The following is a 26,055-nucleotide window of genomic DNA, read 5'->3' on the forward strand; positions in this document are numbered from 1 at the left end:
TTAAGATCCCTACAACCTTACAGGTGACAGCTCAATTTGGCTCATTTCTGACCCCCACTTTTGATGCAGAACAACTCGAGGGGGAGGTCCGAGGGTCGCCCGCACCTCTTCTCCTACTACCAACGTTTCGAGAGGACTTTCGGCTCACCGCATATTTAGATGCTCCCACGCCGCACGGACACTATAAATTTACAAACATCCAGGCCTTCTTCGGAATTCGGACCCGGTCCCTTCGGCACTGCCGTCAAGGACGCTAACCAAAATACCGGTTGGGCGGCTCATATAATTTTCCTAAGGCGACGGAGGCTACAAATTATTATAATCTTGGTAAGAAAGAGTATGAAGCAGAACGATTAAAATATGCATTATTAATTGTCAGAAAATTTATTTTTCACAACTCAACGTTTTGGAGCTACATATGAATCTTGAGAATGCAGTTAAATAATTTGTGCATATTTTAAATCTGCAAGTATATGAAATATTACTTGGAAACAACTCTTAAATGTACATAAGTATTTTAATAATTTAGTACTTTACTGACTGGAGAACCCTGAATAAAACATTTAATGCAATTAAACATTTATTATATTTAGAGAATTAATCATTTATAGCATAAATTATGAGCTAATGAAGAACCCATATTTTCAAGGTGCATTTGCATTGAAAACATACAGCAGGAGCGTTTGCATTGGCATTTAAAAGAAAGTTTCCGTAATTACAGCTGCATGGCGTCGCTTGCAATCCTACTGAAGTCTAAAATTTAATTTTAGTTTAATCTACCACACCAATTCAATTAGATTCTACGATTTGTATCTCAACCTTCGAAATTATTCAGATTGATAAATGCCTTGGGTATTTTTAACTCGCTATTTATTTCAAATAATTAGGTTATAGCGTCTGGCAACTGTCTAAGAACTTTGTTTGTCCCTCGGGAAATTGATTTGAGGAACAGTTTAACTAAATTAATATGTTTATCTTCTCATTCACAAAACTGGCTTGAAGGTTATGAAAAATTCCTTTAATAGACATATTTTGTGAATAATTATGAATGCAGAGAATAAGATTCCTGAGTATTATTGATGGCATATAAGACGCACTTTGTTTCCTAAATTTGGTCTCAAAAAGTTACCTGCGTCTTATACGTGAAGTACACAAGTGAACTTTCAATACTGAATGCTATTTTTAGCCCGGATAAGGGTATAGAGACACATAACTTTTTCTACATCTGCCATAATCATTTTGCGCATGCGTGAAATATCTGTCGCCAAAAAGCGCCAAAGCTCGAAGCTGATGTCGAGGTTCGAACAGGTTCGACGGTCAGATTATGTCTATGGAGCCTTTCCTTCTTTACATAGATATGTTCAAAATAGCTTGTCGTTTGTTAATTTTCCTTCATAAAAATATGTTTGGTAATTGCATTCAATGATTGTTTATTTGGCTTTTACGAAACGTGAGAACTAAAGGAAACCACATTTTAACTCATTTGCATCGAGAGAGGGCAAAATTTCAATTCCCCAAACATCGAAAACGCCCGTATCTAAGAATTTCTCCTGGAATGCTTTTCCTTCCCCCATGACAAGTTGAATACTACAGCGCTAACAATAGCCTTACTTAGTAAAGCGAGAACTTCCTTTTTCGACGCTTTGACACTGCGTGAAGTTCCCCTTTGGGTCGGGATTGCAACTTCGGGCATCAAAAGCTAAACACTGACAGTAAACAAAGGAAAGGAAACAAGGAAGCTAGTTTTAGTAGCTTCAAAAGAATGATTGACATGTGATTTAACAACACCTGAAAGCAATGAGTAATGCAGTAATGTGATGGGGGAAAGCACTGGGTAGGAAATTATTCAGGCGTTTCGGGCGTCCAGCCGATGTCTGAATGCTCGGGCGTTTGGGGCGACTTCGATGCGAAAGAGTTAAGTTATTGTGGTACCGAGAACAGCATTTGAAAGTCAAATATGTAGCGGTCACACATCCCCAGACAGACTTGATATTTTCTGTACTGTCCTTCCCGAAAATTCAGTGGCTCTAATTCTGTGAATGTACACCAGGTGCCTAGGTTGTCTAAGTACAGGTCCTAAGGAGCACGCCAGAGATTGCCCTTCAGTCGACCCTGTTAATGATATTAATTTCTATTTGTACCTTTCATCAGTTATACACATTCCCTTCTTAGCTCTCTCCATGTATAAATATTTAAATGCCGAGTTTAAGTGCAGGTTTTAAGGAGCACGCCAGAGATTGCCCTTCAGTCGACCCTGTTAATGATATTAATTTCTATTTGTATCCTTTCATCAGTTATACCCATTCCCTTCTTAGCTCTCTCCATGTATAAATATTTAAATGCCGAGTTTAAGTGCAGGTTTTAAGGAGCACGCCACAGATTGCCCTTCAGTCGACCCTGTTAACGATATTAATTTCTATTTGTATCCTTTCATCAGTTATACCCATTCCGTGGTTAGCTCTCTCCATGTATAAATATTTAAATGCCGAGTTTAAGTGCAGGTCTTAAAGAGCACGCCAGAGATTGCCCTTCAGTAGACCCTGTTAATGATATTAATTTCTATTTGTATCCTTTCATCAGTTATGCCCATTCCCTGCATAGCTCTCTCCATGTGTGAATATTTAAATGCCGAGTTTCAGCTGCATTGCTTTAAAGATTATATTTTAAAAGTTAGGAATTTAAAGCGTATTGTCAGTACTTTTGCACTGCAACTCAAAATGGCTGAAGAAATATTAAATATATAATTTTCATTAATTAAATTTCGCGTTGCCGTGTTCAAAATTTTGTATTAACATAAACATTTCAAATAGCCTAGTACTGCATGTCTACATTATTTACCTTTGACAATTCGTAACTTATTCTTTAATGCATGGGAATATTTTTATCTACGAGAATCGTGAAGGTAAAAAGAGCTTTTGTAGTCTGCTCTCAAACGTATTTCACTTTGAGATCTTTTTTTATTCGACTAAAGTAAATTTCTGCTTTTAGATTCACGTCTGGCAAATTGGGAAACCGTTTCAAAGCTCACTGAATTCACTATCATTTCTTATACTGCACTCCAAAATATTTCTCATAAGTTCAAGTCTTATATGCAGAGTTAGGAGGTTAGTTCTTTCGCACTGTGCAAAGAAATATCTTTTGCATTACTTTTGCAAAATAAATCCTATTCCCTTTTCCAGTTGCTGCGAAATATATATTTCCATTTTAGGCGTGTTTCGTATGCAAAAGAAGAAAATAATTTTATAGGCCATCTATCTTCTTTTTATTTTATATAAAAACTTTAAGAACCAATAATGCTATGAGTTGTCTCCATTTGCTTAACTCATATTCCAAATTAATGCTAAACAAACTGTGTAGATATGAGATAGTTTAGAGAAAGAGTGTTTAATTACTCTAGAGTTTCTTCTATCATATGCTCTAGAGTACTCTATAATACAATAATTATAGTAAAATATAATTTCTAATACAATAAATGTACTAAAACCTAATAATCTAGAGTAAAACATAATTTATACGCTCTAGAGTAAGTAAATTACATTTTCTTAAAACTATTTTAATTGACTAAATGATTACATTAAAATATAAATCCATCCCTAATCCGTAATGATAAAAACACACACAAAATACAAAAATATACACAATTTTAGCTGACATATTATTTACATAGATATAATTTTATTCTTCTTTAATAAGAACTAATATTTCAAATATAATCAGACTACACATTACTGTCATTTACTGACAATCGTTTATTAAATTTTTGCTCGTTTCTGCAACTTCAATGGCAAAAAAACACATTCGATGCTATACAGATCGATGCTATATAGATCGATGCAATATAGCTTCGATGCTATAGTCGATGCTCAGCTTGAAAGAAAATTTACAAGCATAAAAATGCTTGTGAATTTCATTTCAAGTTGAGAGCATATCTGACTTATGAGGTTCCAACCTAGAATTTAGAACTAAACGCGTGGAACCTTGAGAACTGGTTAGCGAATAGTCACTTTAGGTCAGGAGACAGACACGTAAACTTGAAAAAGATTAATTACCTTTTATTGCTCAAAATAAATTTCACAGATGGCCCTTTCTCAAGACGTACATAAAAATATCCACTTGGGCTTGAACCCAAGAATACTAAGAAGTAAAACTTGACTAATGCTTAGCTAAAAATATATAGCCGAAGCTATCAAAAGTCTACAGGAGTTAACGCTAACTAAATGGTGAACGCTAACTAAATGGTGAAGCTATCAAGCGTAGTAATAGCTTAGAGAGAGTATAGCCAAAAAGCAAACGCGCGCTAGTCAGAATCTCTGGCTCTCTAACGAAATCAGTGGAACTTCGACTTGATGTACTACTCTTCCTTCATTTACATTTAACCGCGGTTCTGAAAACACATCCTGGTAGGAAATTGTAAGCTGAAATTCGGAAAGACAGAAAAGTGGCTTTAACTAAAAATAACTGTTAACAACTTAGGGTAAACCTTATAGACTGAATCAATAAAATGCATTTATAGTCAAAATTGCTTTCGAATTATAAATTTAATTATGTAAATTCATTTATTCAACCTATTGCAGAATTTACTCGGAGTTCAACTCTGCTGATTCTCCAGCAGCTCTTTTAGCATGGTGATAAGGGAGGTAGCTAAAATAGCATAGGCTCCATACTGGAATCCCAGAGAAGGCACGGATGGTTGTAGTGGGTTTACAGAATGGTGGCTCTTAAAATATATCGTCCTTTCGAGATTGATGAAAATGAAAGAGGGGTGGAAAAAAATCCTATCCATCCCCCAGAGATTCACTTTCAAAGTAAGAATAGAACTGGACAAATTCCTTAACTGCAAGGTAAAAGGCTTTCACGGCCTAAACCAGTGAACGACAGAAGTATCCCTCTTTTGTTGGCTGTGATTAAATTTATGCCATGTTTAAATTAATGGGCTTGATATGATGTTATTATAAGTTAAGTGAGATAAATCTCAAAGACAACAAATGTTCTCAAATTCCTAATTTAATGTACTAATCAACGAAAAGAATTTAATTTAAAACTATTTTTCTTGTTATAGAGAAATCAGTAAATGGGGAATAGATTGAAATAACTTTAAACTTCATAATTCTTATTTTTTCAAATTTTTAAATATTTTAAAAATTTATTGGAGCTTTGATGCTAAACATTTTCAGCTAAACATAACCTTGAATATTCTGATTGCAATTAAATATTTTTTCTTGACTCTTCGAGTTGTAAAATGAAATTTTCTGACTGCAGTTTTTTATATTAGCTAGAAAACAAAAAACAGATTGCAATTTTTTTTTCATTCCTGTCATTGTTCAGTTCTTTATTATTATATAAGGTATTTCTCGCCCCCCTTCGTAGCGTGCTTTCGTGATGTAGTGTTCCAGCACGCTGAACGTGTATTCGAGAAGTCCGTGGTACGAGTTCCGGAGAGAGCATTGCTCATTTTTCACGTTTTCTGCTTCCAAAATATCCTAATGTCTCTCCACACATAGTTTCAAGGAAAAAACTACAGAACAAAAACTGTGAGTTAAAAGTAACGCATCTGTTCCTTTTCGTATAAATTTATGGGTCTCTAACTATGTTAACGTTTAGTGTTAAGCCTTTCAAATTTCTTTTATTTCTAAGAAGAAAGCATACAGGCAGTCATTCAAAACGATTTGTACAGTTTTCAATATTTAACGCAGATTTAAACCAAAAGAAAATACCACACATGAAATTATGAGTAAATCTGTGCATTTATGAATGTCTATCACCAGGTTTTTAGCACCCATGATAATGATATGACACATAACCGCACAATAGGCCAAATAACCGAAGCTGGGAGAAGAAGAGGCTTCTTTTCAAGCTACACAGATACAGCAAAAATTGTAACTTATATGAAAAAAATGTCCAGTAAGTTTTTTAAAGTTTGAAAAATCTAGGACTGTGTTCAGACTCGCCATTACTATTTAATCCCCATAATGAATAGATAATTTTCAGAACCCCGTTCAGTTTGTTTCTATGCATACGAAATTGTTCAGAAACTTTAGCTCTGCATGAAATGCGCACATACCTGCTCGTTTCTTAGCCAATCTTAGGTAGATTTCTTGCTTAAAAGTGATTTTATGAAAATTTGTAAAAATTTGAGTTGGATTTTTTTTTTCCCTGGAGCATTACCTGTTTACGAACTTATAAACTTATAAAACACAAAAATATGCGTTCTGAGCTGCGAATGCAACAATTTTATCCATTGAATAACAGGAAATGCAATGATCGTTTACGTCATCGCATGAAACGTTACGCGGAAAACTACATATTTGCATACACTTTCAAGTGTCACTGAATATTTTTTACTATGTTTTTCATACATCAACAAAACTGGTTTTTGTAATAATTGTGTAAAAGATTTATTTAGTATCGCTCACAGTTTTTTTTTTTTTTTTTTTTTTTTTTTTTCTAAAGCAACTTTCCTTTCAGTCTCGTTTTCACCCACGCTTTCCTGCCAGAATGCTAATAAGCTAGCGCTCGTGTATTCAAATGAGATAAAAAGAAGTGCTATCTGAGGGAAGGTTTTTGGAAGTTTGATTTTAGAACGTGTTATTCCTGCTTGAAGAGCACGTTGCTGTTCTGAATATTAACATTGAGTACTTCTAGCTTGCTTTCTGCCAACTTCTACGAATCATAGCCTTCCTGAGAGTAAATTTTTCCGTGAGCCGTTAGGCTGAAATTTATATATTTAAATTCAGCGTTACGTATTTGAGTTGAGCCAGAATTGTAAGTTTTTGTCTAAGCCCAAATTAGGCCATATTTGCCTACTGTATTAGTTGAATAAAGGGTTCTTTACACCATTCTTCGGACTTTCTGTTTTCATTACGACTTGGGGGATAATTCCTCATACTATCTTTTAGAGCTCATTAGCTCATCCTGTCAAAGAGAACCCGACAATATAATATCAGTTAGTGACAATAACGCGATTTACAGCAAATTCCCCAGAATTTATTTGGCAGTTGCGGATACATATAAGAAGGCAAATTAAACGTAACATTATTTTTGAATGATTTGTGTAATAGCAGGCATTTGTCTGCCTTTGATAGTATCCAAAACAATGTTTTAAAAACTCTAATAAAATAATAATTAGATTAAGAAGTACTTTTTCATTAACAATGCTATTTTATTCGATATCTAGGCTTCTTTGAAAACCATTTATTGAAACCATTTTTAAAGTTCTTTAACACATTTCTTGAATGCAACGAAAACTAAATCCTTACGACAGGCGTATACTTATTTGAAAAGAAAAATAACCGAGTTGCATTAAATCGTTTGTCGACCCAACGACGATTGTATAGCAACTGTGGTATCGACTTTAAATTGCAGATATCATTCATTCCACAGACATTCATAATGTATAACGTGCAACTTCTGGGTGGAAACCTTTTCGAAATGGATATTCTTCGTCGCTCCACGGTTAAAGTCGCCCAGACCGGAAGATGGAAAATATATTTCGGACTTAGAAAGGGATTCGAATACAAAATAGCGCATTTCTCATTCATAGCGGGCATTCTCTCTCAATAGGATTGTTTGTCAAGGCGTTTTATTTTTCTTCTTGGACCAAAGTGACAAAAGAAACGAAAGAAAACGCAGCTGTAAAATAACAGAAAAAATTCTTCGGGGCTTGAACGGTTCATTTGCAAGTCGATGCAACAGTAAGTTTCCATATAAGATCTACGTGAGATGTATTTCCCTTGCTTTAAGCTAAAAGTTCACCCCCTTCACAACTATTTTTCTTGTTAACTTTCATCAGCACATCTGTGGTAAATACCAGTTAAAAATTTCAGGCAGGATTACCAGCTTTAGAACTAAGCTGCAATATATATTAATAGAACAGCAAATAACTGCGCAGATTTTTAACATGTATATTTATTTCCCATATTAAAAGAACATATATTTATTTAGATACGTTAAGACCTAATTCCTAACAATATTTTTTCCTTTCATTTCCCAAACATGTTTGTTTTAAAAAATCATTAGTAATAAACATAAATTTCAGCCTCTTTTAACGTTTTGTTTTAAATTTTTAGCTTACTAGATCAAAGTTTTCTGTAGTTTTAAAACGCACTATTATAGCTGTAGTAAGTCATTTTTCTCAAATATAAAACATTTGACACAGTAATGGCAAAATTAATATTTCAAAGTAATCACTTTTTTTTCTTTTCGATATATGATTACTATACTTTGATTTTAAAAGGATTGGAAATTATTTAAAATTACTCTGTTATTCTTTATATAACTGTTAATATTGACGTCTGCTTGCTGGTCAAAACCACTGATAATGTGAATAGTATACTGTGACCATGATCCTATATAAATTTGTAAAATCATATTTATTTATTGCATTTAATATTCAGTTGTTGTATTTTCCTTAGTTTCAAGTGTGACTATGTATCCAGGTATATTGCCTCGGACGTGCACTCATTGGGAAAGTGGCAATATTACGTATTTTATATAGTACAAGTAAATACTTTTGGTAAAATTATATGTAAGATATAGTGTTTTTAAAAATAACATGAGAAGACTAAGAAATAAATCGTTACCGGAAATATAGGGGGTACAGGGATACGTCCTTTTAACACTGAGGAAAAGAGATATCTCGGCCAACAGCGCCAAGCTGGCGATTGTTTTTGCGACTAATTTTTTGTCACATTTGTATCCGGAAAACACTAATTGGTGATAGTAACTCTAACTAATCTCTAACTGTGGTAACCGTATTAGTATCCGAAAGAAAACCAAAGAAAGCGTCAGTTTTCAGCTTAGCCTAGAGTAGTGAGAGATTACAGTGCCTAATTTTTATGAGCTTAGTGCACTTGTTATTAACGTTTTTAGTTAGTTTGAAGTCGTAACTACTGATTGTGCTCTGTCATACAAAGAAAACGCTGTAGGAGTACATTTGTGTGAAACTTTCCAGAATAGTGAAGTGGTTTTCATATAAATTTCATCAAGCTTTCAATGGTTCTATATGCATTCAGAATTTGGAAAAAATGTGGATCACAACTAAATAGTTTCTTTAATAATGCATATATAGCAAGAATATGTACTATTAATGTAGCGTGTTAGATATCTTAAGACATCGAAACGTTAACTTTACTTACGGGTTGCAAAGCAAAAGCAATTAATTTAGCTGTGAATACAGCTCGAACTATTATATTGGCAAAGAAGTGGTTATATGTATAAATATACGAGACCAATTCGGAAACTAACCTCTAACCTCCGTTTGTGACGTGACACTAGTAGTAGAGGGCACAGTGCAACCATTGTTATATCAAGTAACATGTGATTCAGTAAGCTTCTTGTTATCCTAGTGAGAGTTTCATATTGCAGCGCATGTGCTGGTTATAACATCGGAAAAATGTGCGCTCCTGTTGAAAATCCCACCAAATGAGAAGTAAGAGGAGGAATATGATATCTTTGTCGAAAACAACTGTCAGTGTTGTACATTCATAATGAATTGCTTTTCTTATATGGACCAACATTATGAGGTGAAGATGTAATGCGTCAGTGGTGTGGTATTTTTCAAATAGGAAAGGATAAACTTTTATGATGAATCGAGAAGTGTAGAGACCGCTTGTAGTGAGTTATGATCTTGTTAAACAATCAAAATTCGTCCCATCCGTCGATTAACAACTCGGAACTTTCACAACATAGTTTCCCCTACGAGGCAGTTATCGGGAAAAATTAGGATACCGGAAGTTCTGTGCTCGATGGGGTTACCAAAACGTCTTATGGAAATCGCAAAAAACAATCGAATTGTCACGGCCTTAGACTTTTTCTCCAATACCACAAGGAAGGGAGGAAGTTTTGAACAGAATAGTGACTGGCGACAAGATTTGGTGGCGCATATGAATGTTGAGACAAAGCAACAGTCAATGGCATCGGGTCATACTGGTTTCTCCAAATCACATGAGGAAAGCCATTGAGCATTGTCAGCGTGGAAGGTAATAGTCACCGTGTTTTGGGATGCTAATGGAAGCTTCCTTGTCGAATTCATGGAACGGTGTACGGCAATCAATTCTGAAATGCACTATAACACTTTGAGAAAAAGAAAAGAACCATCGAGAACAAACATCTGCTGGCATCTGAGATTCTGTTCCAGCACGATAACACTCGTTCTTACAGTGCTGAGCAAACACAAGATCCTTTATGCCAATTCAAATGGGACTTATTTCAACGTGCCTTTTACTGCCCGGACATGGCTACTCTTGACTTTGATCTGTTCCCTGCATGAAGAAGTGGTTTGGGACACAGCACTTCGCTGATACGAGTACTTCTTAAACCGCTGTGACAAGTTGTTTGGCGGCTGAATTTTATGCATAAGAGATAGGTAAGTTGGTAAAACGCTATGACAATTGCTTGAATATATATGGTGACTATGTTGGGAAAATAGATGATAGCTGTACCTTTCAGACGCAAATAAAAATTTGTTGAGTTTCTGCGGGATTTTTATTTACAGTGAAATAGATATTATTTCCCGAATTGCCCTTGTACATGCGAGGTATATATATATTGACATCTTTACTGAAGGTATTATCGAAGTTATTCTTAGCACTGTAAAATAATTTTCAGATTTAAATGCAAATATATAGGATAAATAGGGACAGCAGCTCTTTAAAATTTCCGTTGGAAAAAGTTCAGGAAAAAATTTCATTTTCAAAACCGATATATCAAACTCCAATAGAGCAAAGGCCCAAGATACTTTGCTAAATAATAGCTATTCTTGCTACAGAATTAAATTGTGGTTCACGCTGCATAATTTAGAGATGTACAAACATGAAAGCTCAAATTTATTAAATTTAAGATGTTGAGTATAGATGGGTTTATTTACACTAAACGTTGTCCTACCATATTACAAATTTATGTGCACTGGAAACGTTCCTTCAGATGCAATGCTTTAAACTTTACATCGAAATTTGAATGAGAGATTCTTTAACAAAATGATAACCTTTAGCGACACAATAACAGTAGTGGGGGAAGAAGTCCTCTCCCGCCAAGAATAAAAAGATCAACACAAAAAATTGTCCATTGTTGTTGACTTCCACATCGTACTTTTTCTTTAAGTTCAAAACTGAAAATTTAATCTCTAGGTAAGAATCAAAGTAATCTTTAGCGAGATTTAGAATGACTGAACGTACGGTGACTTTTCTGAATAAATTGTAACAAGTAAATGTGTAGCGTATACGATGTAAAATGAAGAAACCATCTTTCTATATTGTATAATGCAGGCAAACATAAGAGGCAAATATATTGGGCAAATTTTACTTTGAATTCCTTGGGATTCTTCTTGCCCATAAAAATATGTAGTTGACTGAAGTTAACTGAATAATTTGCCTATTGTTTGCAAACGTTATCAAGGCATTTTTTTATAATAAGCCAAATTTCAAAAACCGTATAGTCAATTACCTTCATTTCAAGTAACAACAAACTGTTTAAATAACTATATGAATGCGCTTACAGCATTTAAATAGCATCTTAACTGTTTAATCTATAACCATTGAAGAATTTAAGATCTTTTTGAATGCAGAAAGATACTTTATGAATATCTGGCTTGAATTCTTCTCATTTCCAACACTTCATAGAATACACTGCTAATAGATTCGATAATGATTCTGCGATGTGTTGGCTGTTGGTAGATTCAGTTGTTGTCCTCAAAGCATAAGCTACATTAGAACATTATCAGGTACTTATTTAAAAGTTTTGACTTTTTAATATGCATACCTACACATGTTTCTAAATAATAATAATAATTTTAAACGCGTGCTTCTAACTTGGTCAAAATGTTTCACGTTTCTAGAAAAAAATTCACATATGCTTGTTATGTTATGCAACACACAAGAAATAATATTACAGTAAATGAAATAACAGTAACGAAACTTTAATGGGTTTTTAAAATTTATTATCGTCCTAATATTTTTTGTTTCTAAATTTATAATTTATTTATAGATGTCTAACAACTTTTCTTAAGTCATTAAAGAAAGGGTCCTCATGAAGGCGGCTGTTTTAAACGTTGATCAGCGGTCAGTCCATAGATGATAACATAGACAAATTTAATTGACATTGACTATTATATTTTGCTAAATATTTTGATTATTACATTGCATTTTATTAAATATTTAGCACTGCATTTGAAATATATATACCTAAATTGCATTTTATGCTTCTCTAAGGATTACAAAATGTGTGTTTCTCTTGCAGTCGAACACAAGACGTAATAAGTCCGATTAAATTGAAGTATGGGCAGCCTTATAAACGTGACACTTGTTTTCAACATCCGGATTGCTGTAAAATCACATTGATACGAAACGCGAGTAATTACATGGGCAATAAATCGTTGAAGCAATAACAGATAGCTGAAAGAATCTGGACTCACTGTCAGATAAGAAAGAAAATGTTTCTAGGGAACTAGAAAGCAGGAAATAAAGAAATCTTAAAGTTACTTTGTAACGGCTTTGTTTCTGAAGTGATTAGGGGTAAGAAATAAATTATTTTTCTGACGTTTGTGACAAATTGAGCTGAGCTAGAGAAGTGAAAAAAAACAATATGAGAAGAATTTCTTTGATCGACTGATTTCTTACTTAAAACTTCGATGGCATCAAAGATATAAAGTTAACGCCAGGCAAACGTAATCCTGTTCTAAAGCTATAAATGCGATAGGGGACTAACATGAATTGATAAAGATATAATTCCATTTTAGAACTAAAGGCAGAACTAATTACGGAAACAGAATTGACGCTCGTTGTGAAAACATGTCTTGCCCTAAATGAGCAGTCACTAAAATGCTAAAGATTTAATATGTTCTCATAGGCCGCCCAACCGGTAGAGTTGTTAGTGTCGAAGATTACCGTGACGAATTGTTATGTCGCGAATTTTAATTACATTAATGTTTGTTTTAAGTTATCATTATTCTAGTATTTTTATTTGTATTATGTATATTTTAATCTGGTAAAAAGAGTATTCTTAAATTGTTAAGGAGACTCATACACCTTAAAACCCATAAGATGTTCGAATAGGTGACTGTCGCAGGAATTGGGATAACTTATTTATTTTAAAAGCAATTATTACCAACCTTTTACAGCTGACTACATAATATAGCTGCTTTCTGAAATAGTCATTAGAAAGTTTGTGTTGCCACAAATATTTTTATAATTTAATCCGCTTTGTGACAGCATTTTTCGTCATTTTCCAACTTGCGCGCACAGTTTAAAATATTCTGTTTCATAATTTAATTCCATATTTAATATATAGCTTTTATAACATTTGAAAACTACTGTGAATCTAAAATTCTAAACATTTCATGTTAAATTTTTATTTTATTTGGAGTTGAGTTTATAAAATGTATTTTATTAAAAAATTTTGTAATATTTCCGTCCATAAAATTTTTGAATACTAAAATATTCATCAGATTGTTGGTTCAGTTCGAAAATAGTGCCCATATAAAAAATTCCAATCAATTTCAAGTATGTGCCATTAGCCATTTTTAAAAGTATCATGCGCGCAAGATGGAAACATGGAGAAATATTTTGTCACAAAGAGGATTAAATTACAAAAATATTTGTGGCAACACAAACTTTCTGGTTACTAGTTTCCAAAGCAGCTATATTATGTAGTCAGCTGTAAAAAGTTGGAAGTAATTGCTTTTAAAATAAATAAAATATCTCAATTCCTGCAACAGTCACATATTCGAAGATCATGAGGGGGTTTAAGGTCTATGAGTCCCCTTAAAACCTTAGTTAGCTGATAGTTCTTGAAACTATAGAGTAAAAAAAGACAGGAAACGGTTGCAAGGAGACACCTGGTTTATGGCTTTTAGTAATAGTAGAAGCAGTTACGGTGTTGTCGTTTTCTTCGTTGGGGGCCTTACTAATGGCGCTGAAACGAAAATCGGAAATCGGCTTTCTCATTTCTCACTTGCTTTCGCCTTTGTTATATTTGCAATGCTTCTTTCTGTAAGCTTAGGTAATTGGATTCTCTTATCGCTTAGTTTCCGCTTGTTAGCTGAGGGGTCCACCTTACTTTTCCACGTCCCGAGTCCAGATGATCAGGACTGCATTGTCAGGGTTGCTTTGTTTTGATTCGTGGTGGGGGTTGAAATTTTATGAGTTAAAAATAAAGTAAAATTCTAGGATTAGTGAGATTTAATTTTGTGATATTTTTGTAAGCCTATGAAATTTACGGGAGCGGAGAAACGAGTTAACCTCGGAGACCGCACATTGTGAGAAGTTAGTCTTTAGTCTTGAGTCTTGATTCTGAATTTTAAGTAAAAAGGGAAAGGAGAAAAAGAATGTGGGGGCTTGAGCCCTTGCGGGTCTTTCTGTTGTAAGCGACGTGAATCAGCGGGCTGCGGATATGGATCCTCGGAATTGAGCACATGAGAATTTGCATTGAAAAAAATGGCGCTAGAGCTCATCACAAAAATTTATAGCATTGTCGTTTCTCCATCACAATTTTTCCGAGAATTGTAAATAGATATTCTCGAGGTGATGCAGATACCAGTGATTTTTTTTTTTTTTTTTTTTTTTTTTATGCTGCCCAGCGCCTTTCCGGTTTGGGTCCTTTCAAGGCGTTTTTTCCTGGTTTATTGAAGTGTTCCTGATGAAGAGTGTTCCTGATTTAAAAGAAGCTTCCTGATACCAGTATTTTCCTTGGGTCTTGGTCTTATTGAAGCGTTCCTGATAAAGAATGTTCCTGAAGAAGCTGCCTGATACCAGTATTTTTCCTGGGGTCTTGATTTGATTAAACCGTTCCTGATAGCAGTGTGTATCATTGACGTACATCCGGCAAGCAGCACGATTTGGGTTTTGTGGATTACTTCGAAAATCAACGAAATAAGCTGGACTATCTGTTGAACTATTAAAACATCGTATTAATCCGTCATTCTTAAGTCATTGGAGTAGGATGCATGAACTTACCCTGTGAGTGACGATTTTTTTTTATATCTTATCTTTTCTATTTACAAATGTACCTGAATTAAATAATCTTAAACTATGTTAATATACAGGAAACTAAATAGTAATCATTTGTAATATATTGTAAACTGAGAGGTGGTTAGAGAAGTTTGAGTTAGTTACCTGTTTTTTAGTGTCTGGAAATGAAGGCTTAAAGATTTATTTACCAGCTTAATTAGTGAGCTATGGAATGTCAAAAATAGTAACTTACAAATTAATCTGAATATGTTAATTTTGTAATGAGAATGAGTGTTATTTTTCATCTTAAGGTTTCTTAATTATTGTAAGCTGTAATTGTGTGTGACAGTATGTGTTATTTTGCATAGTTAAATATGTGGTAGGATTAGTTGCATAGTTAAATATGTGGTAGGATTAGTTGCATAGTTAAATATGTGGTAGGATAAGTTATCCATTAGTAATATTCTAGAAATCAACAAATGTGTTTGTTTAGCATTTAATTGCATTTGTTTATTTATTTTGTGTATATTTTTCGTGGTCTGTCATGTCCCTTCATATGTTTGAAATGCGAGGCTTTTTAAGAAACATGGAGCTTTATTTAATTTGGAGTTATTGTTATTGATTTTCCTTTTTACTTGGTTTCCTCACAACGCTTTATTCTACTACCAGTATACGATTGTGCTTATGGTATATAATGAATATTTCTTTTGATATTTTTTTCTTGTCCGGCACCAAGGAAGTTGAGTTAAAGTATAAAGTTTTAAAACCCATAATTTACAGAAATTCAACAGAATCGCGGAGAAGACATAAATCCTTGTAACTGTTTAGTGCCCGCGAGGCACTAAGACATTCTAAATATGAGGCGAGCCGAACGTCATCTCAGGAGGTTGGTGGTATGGGAAGAAGGGTGGGAGACCCTCGGAACTGCCCCCCCGGGGTGCTCTCCGTCAAAATTACGGGCGGAACTGAACTAAATCGTACTGCGACCTACCTGTAAGGTGCTCAGGGCTATTGCCAACGATTGGCGTAAACTTGCGCTACTTGCCACGAGGAAGTTCGTGGTATTGGGCTGACAAGTGAGACAAGACAAGTGAGCATTAGGAACAACAACAACATATGTTCTCATAGTTGTGGCTCAAGATGGCTGTGGCTGAAGTTTAGACTGTTTTTATGATAAATAAAATTGTTATAATGCACTGTAATAATAGCATGCGTTATTTGCATACTTGTTGAAAAAGTAAAACCATGTATTTGAAATTGCTCAAAGATACTGCTTTTTATCCAATGTCATATTTTACCAAGCATTGCTTCTTTTCTTTATACAATTTTCTGTAATTTTTAAAATAGCATGTCTAATGCAAAATTTGATTGAGAATAAAATATTTATCTTAATGACTAATTCGGGTATTTGCTCTCAAGTGTGAATATCTCCCAACCTCTTCTCTCCCTTTTTTATAAAAATAGTTTTCAATGTTAGGCTCTTGGACTTTATAAATAAAAATAGCCTCAGTGAACACGTGATGTAAGAAGATTTTCTTAAAACACAGCAGAATTATCAGGCAGGTTTTTCTTACGATACGCTTTATCGCACCAATGATTTGTTAATAAAAGCCCTTATCTCTAAAGAAGTTTTATGAATTAAAAATGTAATATGTGTACCATAAGCAGAAAATGAGTAAATAAATGTATCAAGACTTGTATTTCTCCTTATCTGCTTGGTGAACATGACGTGTCCTGATTAGACAGTGAGTTTGATTACAAACTATGTTTTATGGAGGGTAGAAGAAAGGACAAGATGAGAAGGGTTTAATAACCCTTTATTTTCCACGATATTACAGGCACTCCCGCACTTCGGGATAGAAAAACCAACCACTTGTGTTCTGAACGTAAAATTTTAAGAACTACCAACTAACTAAATTTAAAAGAAGATTTAACTTTGAATATTTTACACAAATGACTAACACTAAGACTAGCCTTTTAAATTAGTACTCAAACTGCGGAAAACTACAATACGGCTTTAGCTTTCAAGAGGACTAAAACATCTGGCCTTGCAGGCGGACAGCAACTGATTGTAAGCTCGCGTGAAGTATAGTGGCAAGAAGGTTCTGCTCCCATCTAACTCTGCTCTTGGTAAAAAGCCACAACTTAAATACTTAAGCGTTAGCAAGTACAATTTGCATAGACATATTCATGCGTTTATTCTGGCCGGAAGTGTAAAATAAGAGAGGACAGTACAGTTTTAAAATAAAATAAACATTTGTAAAACTTAAGATCCTTACAAATGTAGTAACACGAGTCAAGAAATGCTTCAGGTTACATCTTGCCCGCGTGCAATACTCAGAACCTTTTGGAAAATTTATGAAACTAGTAGAATTCTGCGACTTCATCCTTGTTTTCATGATTTTGATATTGAAATTTTCTCAGAGGAAAAGGTTAAGTATAGCTTCTGGAATGTACTAAGATATGAGCATGATTATTTTCAACGTACTTTACTTTCAAAGTAGCTAATTTGTCATTTGTCTCATTTCGTTTCTCTCACATTATTATCATGTAGACTGTATAAAATTTTCTAGTACTCAGATAGTTTTGCAATATAATGTGCGCCTAACAATTTTTAATTAAATATTTTTACTAAGTAATTTAATTAATGGTGGAGAAACCTCTTTCCGTAATTGTGGCATTTTTAGCGAAATATTTACAACAGACACTTTCTAAAACAGCAGTGCGGAGTAACCTAAATTACAATGTATATTTCATTTTACTACCCTCCTTTTTATTTATTTATGTATATTATATGAATTTATCTGCCGCTATATTACATGAGTTTATCTACTGAAAATAGGACACAAAGTCTTCTTTCTTTAGTAGAAAAATTCCTGATCTTTTTACTTTAGAAAACATGTTTTTAAAAAGGAAATTTCAAGAAAATAACCTAAGTAATATAATAATTCGATGTAGAGATCCGCAAAGAATTCAAACTAAAAAAAATTACCGTCTAAAGTGGTTATTATTCTGAAAAAATTCAATATTTATTCATTTATAAAGTTACCTAAATCTTAATATGTAGGATATTCAGAAAGTAACATACGTTTTAGAATTAAAAAATAATAAATATAAACAATTTTTATTACTTACATTCGAAAGGCATAATATTCAGCTATTTTTCTACATAATCACCGTATAAATTAGGACATCATAATGGTACCCAAGCTTGTTAATTCCATCGTCACAGAATGCTTCAGCCTGAGACTACAATCATGCACGGACACCTGCGTACAGTTCCTTGTCATCGTCGGACCGCGGTGTTGCAAGCCAGGCACACACTCCTATTACAACACGATCGAGAAGTGATTCACTGTTTGTGGTATGCCTCGAGAAATGTCAAATTTGCTGTCATACGCTGCTTTTTGTGGTCTTCTGGCAAGAGTTTTCGTACCCATCTCGCACAAATCTTGTGATAGCCTAGATCTTGCATCACAACAACAAACAGCAAAGTTCGTGAAATTTGAGGAAACTCTGGCTCCAAAATTGTAAAGTGGTGGATTTCGTGAATAGTTTCATCGATTTTCTCTATGAGTTCAGTATTAACAATGCTCAGTTGGCCACTTCAGGCTTCCTCGTGAAAATTTATGCTGTCGTTTTTAACATGATGCACTATGGTCTCACTCCGGCTTCACTCATTAAGTCATTTCCATGCACCGTACAAAGTTACCGATACATATTAATTGGTCTCAGTTTTATTATGAACAAAAATCTAATCATTCATCGCAATTCACAACAGGCGGGATTTTCTATTGCCGCACATATTTTAAACATTCACAGAGAACAAAGCAGAGGCAGTACGTGCAGTCAGCGATTACAACCGGATACGCAGGATTGAGTAAACACTCCGACACCAAGATGGGGATACTAGCACTATCTCTCGACGCGCTTTTTTTATCGATTAAAAATTGCAGTTTTATTACTTATCGTTTGGTATCTATTCTTCTAAATACTGTGTAATTCGCGTTTTTTTTTTTTTATTTTTTTTTATTTATTTTTTTTTATTAAATGTAAGTATATTTATTATACTTAAATAAGTCTATTAAGTAAGTCATTTAAGTGTGGTATATTCATAATTTAAGTATATTCTTCGTTCATACTTTACGTGCTTGTCATAACAAAGACAGAAACAAAAGGTTTCATCGAGTGCTATTTAACGAAGAGCTTAGTTTAGCGTACTTAGCTTGCTATCGTATACTATATTATTTAAATTATTTCTGTACAGTATAAAAATAAAAGTTACTGATTATAAAAAAGTGCCTGAAGTGATCTTTGTAATCTAGCACTAATCTAAAATGTAGACTAAAAATAGGTAAATACATTTACATATGATCGAAAGAAATGGTGTTAAGAAACATTAGCATTACTAGTCAATACTGCAATCCATAATTATTGCACTTTTAATTGTTTACTATTTAAAAACACAAATATTTTTTATTAATTGGAAATTTTAGTTCTGTTACCTTACTTCTGCTATTTATACTTTCAAACACTACTAGTTCATGTTTTTTCTTAAATAGTGCTGTGATGTAAGTTGTTTGTTAGGTTATTATTTCATTTTAGATATAAATATGGCAGGTTATTAAATTTAGGTATATTTTTTATCCCATTCATTAACTACTTTATACAGTCTTTCATTTGCATATCTGGGAAATATAGAAGTTAATGGTTATATTTTTTACTGTGAAACGCGAATAAATTTATAATTGACTTCAGATAAAATGCTGATTATGTTACCTTAAGAACCGCTTCCTAATTCATCATGACAGGGGCAATTTTCAATGTCTCTGAGATTTAACAGAAATAAAATTGATAATGCTGTTATCGGAAACGCTGTTTTGTTTAACCACATATATATCTCTACTTTTAATTGTGTGTTGTTGAGTTTTATTTACTTAAAACCTACTATTAATTTTATATATCTATATAACCACTTTCATAATTACTCTCACTTAAGAGGAAAAATTATGAAATCTTAAATAATCGTAACTTAGAAATTAAGTTATTTCAAAAAATTTAGTTTAAACTAGTGAAATTAATTAAGGCTATTATTAATTATGCATTTTTAGTCTAAAGAGAAATTTAAAAACTATAATTTAAAATACTGAAAATAATTAAAGCTTTTATTACACTCATGTCCATAAATTAAGGATAATTCAAAGTCTCCCAGAAATCGAACTCTAAAATAAATATATCACCTGTAAAATCACTACACACATCTTCGAGAATCATATGCAAATTTCAGGAAGTAACCAGATGACACCGAGGGTACGTCACAATGACGAGAGTGTAGGAGAGTGATATATAAGGAATACAGGCAAAGAAGTAAAATTGTTCGCAGGCGCTTTATAAGCATTTCAGTGCAATAACCGAATAGTTATGACACAAAGGACGCATTTGGATGATTTTTTACGTGGTAGAATTATCGGCCGTCTGGAATGTGGGCGTACCCAACTGGAAATATCAGACTAACTTGGAATTGCCCAGAGTGTCATCTCCAGGCTTTGGCAACGATTCCAAGATGATGGTAATGTGAGCAGACGTTACAGCACAGGTCGCCCCAGAGTTACAATGCCGAATGATAACCGGTATACTTTCACAGTTACTGCCAAAAGAAACAGGCGGAGCACAGCCTCAGACCTGTCTCGTCAGCTCTCTTCAGCCACTGGTACGACAATTTCAAGGCAGACCGTGTACAGACGCTTAGGGCAGATTGGTCTATATGCTCGTAGACCTGTCAGATGCGTTCCACTTACTGCAATTCAGTGGAGAGCATGCATTGTGGACACCGCACCAGTGGGCTTGTGTGATGTTTTCTTACGAGTCCAGGTTTAGCTTGCAGTCTGATTCTCGCCGGACTTTCATATGGAGAGCTCCAAGTACCCCTTACGACCAAGAAAACATCATTGAACGACACCATTACGGTAGTGCAGGAGTGCTCGTTTGCGGTGGAATTATTCCGGGGTCCAGAACTGACCTGCATGTTCAAATTGGAACCATGACAAGCCAAATCTATCGGAACGTCATTCTGGAAAAACATGTACGTTTGTTTCAGGGCGCCATGGGCGCACAATTTTTGTTTATGGATGACAACGCCCGTCCTCACTATGCAAACATCGTAAGCGAATGCCTTCAATAGGATGACAACGCCCGTCCTCACCGTGCAAACATCGTAAGCGAATGCCTTCAATCGGAGGATATCATCCGTATGGACTGGCCAGCATTCTCACCGGACTTGAATCCAATAGAGCTTGTGTGGGACATGCTTGGCCGATGAGTTGCAGCCCGTCAACCTCCTCCTACATATCTACCGGAACTTCGGAGAACATTGCTTTTTGAGTGGTGTAATATCCCCCAAGATCAGGTCGATAATTTGATACTCAGCATGCCTAGGCGTTGTAAAGACTGTATTGCATCGTCTGGGAGACATACAAGGTATTAACAATCATACCAACCATGTAATATTGGTTTTTTGTAAATAGGATTTCTTTGTAAATTGCTCCAAGGAAAAAAAATCGCTAATTTTTTTAATAATATCAAACATATAACATCATTTTTTGCTCTTTACCTTTTGTTTAATAAATAAGTTTTACAAATAAGTCAAATTTGTTTTTCTTCTAACTCTTCCTTTGCCTGATTTTGCATTATCCTTAATTTATGGACATGAGTGTAATTATGCATATTTAGTCTAAAGAGAAAAAATTGTATTATTTTCTGGTTTTCAGGTAATGATAAAATATTTAAACTTCAGATAAATGCAAGGAATACAAAATTTTAAAAAAGAAGAAAAATATATTAATTATTAAACTTATTTTTCTGCATAAATCAATATGTAACACAAGGACATATTAACGACATTTTCTCAACTGTTTCAAGAAGGTGGAATTTGGCGAACATTTAGGTGTCTTTAAGACGTCGTGATACGATGCTTTCACAACCAAAATATCACCTGCGAAAGCCGCAATAACGACGTCTATGCGACAAAAACCTCATCTGCAAAGACGTAATAAAGACGTCATTGAACGGTTGCAAAAAGTGGATGTTCGCGGACATATGGGCGTCTTAAAGGCGACCTATTGCAACGTTTTTTCAACGACATCCGCGACGAGTTTGCATCGTCGTTACGACGTTGCCGTGCTATTTGGGTATTTTAAGATAACATGGGAAAACTGCAATTTCATTGTCTTTCACTTGATTTTTGACTAGCTTTGGGCCTCTGAATCCGAAACCTATGCGCAGATTCTGTCTATCACGTCAAATGCGTAAGCTACAGAATAGTCATTCTGGTCTTAAACGTCATGAATCAAATATACCGGCCTTCATCTTCTCGAATGGCAGCCTACGAAATGAAGAAGTTAGATACTTAAAACAGCCTATTTCAATGATCAAAGCTTTATCAAATTGCTTCATGAGACCCAATTTTATATTTCAGAGGCAGAGATATAAGTATCTGTCTGTCGAAATTTGGCTGATGTAGAATGTTTGAACAGGTTTCAAGTCAGATCTTGGCGGCCAGTTCGACAGCACACAATGCTTGGTCAGATTACTGATCACTCTGTAGAGTGATCAGTATCCACCACTGATACATATACCGAAATATACCGAGTGGTGGGATGCATATATATCGAAAAATATCGAGTGGTGGGATGCATATACCGAAATATCAATTAGAATTTCTTCTATACATTATGTATTTCTTCTATACGTTAATTCTTCTATTTATTTCTTCTATACATTTCTTAACCTCAGAAAACAAATATAAAATAATTGTTAGAGGTGCAATGTTTGGTTAATATGTCAAATTAAGTAAAAAAAAATATATTTTACGTAAAGTAATTAAAAAATGCCCAGAAAATTCATAGAAATACCATATGGAAATGTTGCAAAATATTTATGTTTGTTCTTATAGTTATTTAAAGACCCCCAATTAATTAACATTTGCTAAAAGCTGCTTAAATGCAAAAGTCAAGATTGTAAACGAAATATTTATATAATTCAATGTTAAAATTTTATGAATCTAATTTGCATGAAAAATGACATATTTGCAAGAATTTCAGTAATTTATGAAATATTTAGATATATTGTCATGCTTACAAATGCGAAATGTTAATTGCACGTGCAGAGTCATTAGGTTAGCCCGAAGCATGAAACATGGAAAATGAGCAATGCCCTCGCCGGGACCACGAAGGCATGCAGAAAGGAGGGAGAAAATACCTTATCTACTCCCCCTTTTAAAGGGGACTGTGCATTAGGGGACCCGATGGCCGAATCCTGATAGTGAATGATCATCATCCACCACCTATTAGATCGGGGCCACTGTAACATTATTTATGAATTTTTTTGTAGGAGACATAAAAAATAAGCAATGCCTTGCCAGGACTCGAAGTTGGACGCGTCGAGTGGCTATTGTTTCATCCCGAAGGCAAGAAGGAAGGAGGGGAAACTGCTTTCTGTACTCCCCCTTTTAAAGAGTGACTGGGCATTAGGGGACCCATTTTCCAAATCCTGATGATGAAGAATCATCATCCACTATTTTTGTAGTTCGGTAGCCCTTGTAGAGACATTAGGTTACATTGAAGCAGGAGTGCATAAAAAGTTAACAATTCCCTCTCCGGGACTCGAACTTGGACCTCCCGAATACACTCCAACTGTGCTACCCTTACACAACGAAATGATGCAGAAAGGAGGAAAAAAATAAGTTATACACGAATTTAAAAAATAATGATAATTTAAATGTATTTTGAAAATATTTGTAGTAAAGTTTAACAGTTGGTATTAACCAGTTTCCGAAATCCTATCGACGATATATAAGCAGAAAGAATATGAAATATCGCAGAAACAATAATAAAACTGCCTCTTTGAGGAGCTATCACTTGAAACTGTTCGCTAGTGAGCACTTATATACGGTATGCATTATGTTCTACACGATTTATTGAAAAATATAAAACTTATAATTGCAGTTGTAAACTCAAAAGTATTATATAGATAATTCTTTCAAGAACAGCTCATTGCAAAATTAGAACTTCCCCCAAATTTCATAATCTCTCACTCACTTATTATTCTCACTCAAATATTTTAAATATTTCGCTCTCTCAACTTGAGGACTTTACTTCAAATTCTTTTCCGCAGATCAATAATTCGGGCATTGTAATAAGAAGAGCTGTTACTGCTGAATATTAAAAATAAATTAAATTAATTCTATCCTTACGTTTCGAATGAAAAAGAAAACTGAAGACATTAAGTGATTAAATGAGGAGTGAATAAAACTTTGAAATATATTTGCAATTGCTGAAGAACCTTTCCACATTTACGTAAGTAGCTAAACTGATAATCAATGCAGCTTTTGTAAAATTAAACGTTTCATTTTTTCATTCATAAAGTTTATAATTTGTTTGCAGTTAGAAGAAAAAAGACAAAACCTTTAAAGATTAAAATGCTAATTTTCTCACTAAATTATAAGGAAACCAACATTAATTAAATCCTATACTTGCATTCAACGTGGATATCACATTACCAATCTGTTTCTTTACATGTTTCATTTCCTAAGACATTCATCCGTACGCGTATCTTCATATTAGTCAAAATTGTATACTTCATTTCGTTATACATTTTCTCAAAACCCGAATACCAATTTTGTGCTTTATTTATATAAGTTCTCTAGGATTTTTGGCTGTAGCTTCGCAGTGCATTTAATGTAAGCTTTTTATAGCGAGTTTTGAATTATATTTTCTTAAGCATGATTTTAAAGAGTCATTAGTTGAATTTGTATTCCTTTTAATAATTTGCTAATGAACGCAGATAGCAAAATGTTTAGCATTATTTGAGAATGATGGAATTTTGAATAATCTTGAGCAGTAATGTATTTCAACAATAATGTCTCTCTATATATATGTAATTAAAACTGAATGCATTTACTTTTAGTCCAAAGGGATTTGAATCCCGAAGGACTATTAGTTTCGTTTTGGCACTTTGCGTCGGACGGATAAATGTCGGTTCACTTTTCAAACTGTTGCCATAAAATGTTAGAGTCCTGCATTATATTTGAAGAAATTAAATAATGAAAATCTGCGTAAATGTATGTATATTTCTCGTATTGTGATAAAACAACGGTACATAGAGTCATCGAATTTTGAATCACGTAATCCTCCAACGAATATGAGCATGTGGAAGACCAAATTTGAAATTTGAAATTTGTTTTATGATCGATTTCCTATTTTTTAAAACTTTGACGAATTTTTGATTAACAAACTCAAGGATTTCAAAGCGAGCAATGACAACGTTGTGCAGAAAAAACATTTTTATCTCCAGCGCGTGAGTAAATTCTAAAGATATGCTCGTTTTAAAACTATTTTGCGATATTGCTGTTGCACTGGATCTTATGGTTTAAGTTCGAGGAACATGATATTTAATAAAGAAAGGTAACACACAAAATGTTAAAAAACGCCCCTTTGGACGTAATTTAAAATCTGAAACATTTCAGATTTTTTTTTTTTTAATTCCTAAAATGTAACTTTGATAAAATAATTTAAACGGCGGAGTAGTTTAATTAATTTCGAATAATAAAGAATTTTTATTGGAAATATTGACTTTTTTCAGTTATTCAGATTCACTTTTACTTGGCAAATTTTTCATTGAAGAATGATAAAAGCACTATGCTAAATAAAAGAAATGCATTAACGAAATAATGATCTGCAGAATACCAATTAGTGACTTTATGTCTATTAAATAACACACAAGGTCGGAAACTTCACTAGCTTTTATAACTGTCATCGAAATAAACCAATTAAATAAGCAGTATGATATAGTTATTGAATGTGTTTGTATTAACTTTAAGTGCCTAGATTTTTCCAAAACCAATGCTAAATTTGCTTGTTTGAAGTGGATATTTATTATTTCAAAATAAATATCCACTTCAAACAAACAAATTTAGCATTGGTTTTGGAAATTTTAGTTTAGTGCCAATAATTTTAGTACCTTTTCCTCAATTGATTAATTAATTATAAATTAAAGTTAAATCACTCAAACAAATCTCACGATCCAAATGACTTCTATTCTTTTTTTTTTTTTTTTTTTT

Source organism: Stegodyphus dumicola, chromosome 4 (assembly GCF_044657685.1).
Source record: "Stegodyphus dumicola isolate Sdum_Otavi_A_Nest chromosome 4, ASM4465768v1".
Lineage (NCBI taxonomy): Eukaryota > Metazoa > Arthropoda > Arachnida > Araneae > Eresidae > Stegodyphus > Stegodyphus dumicola.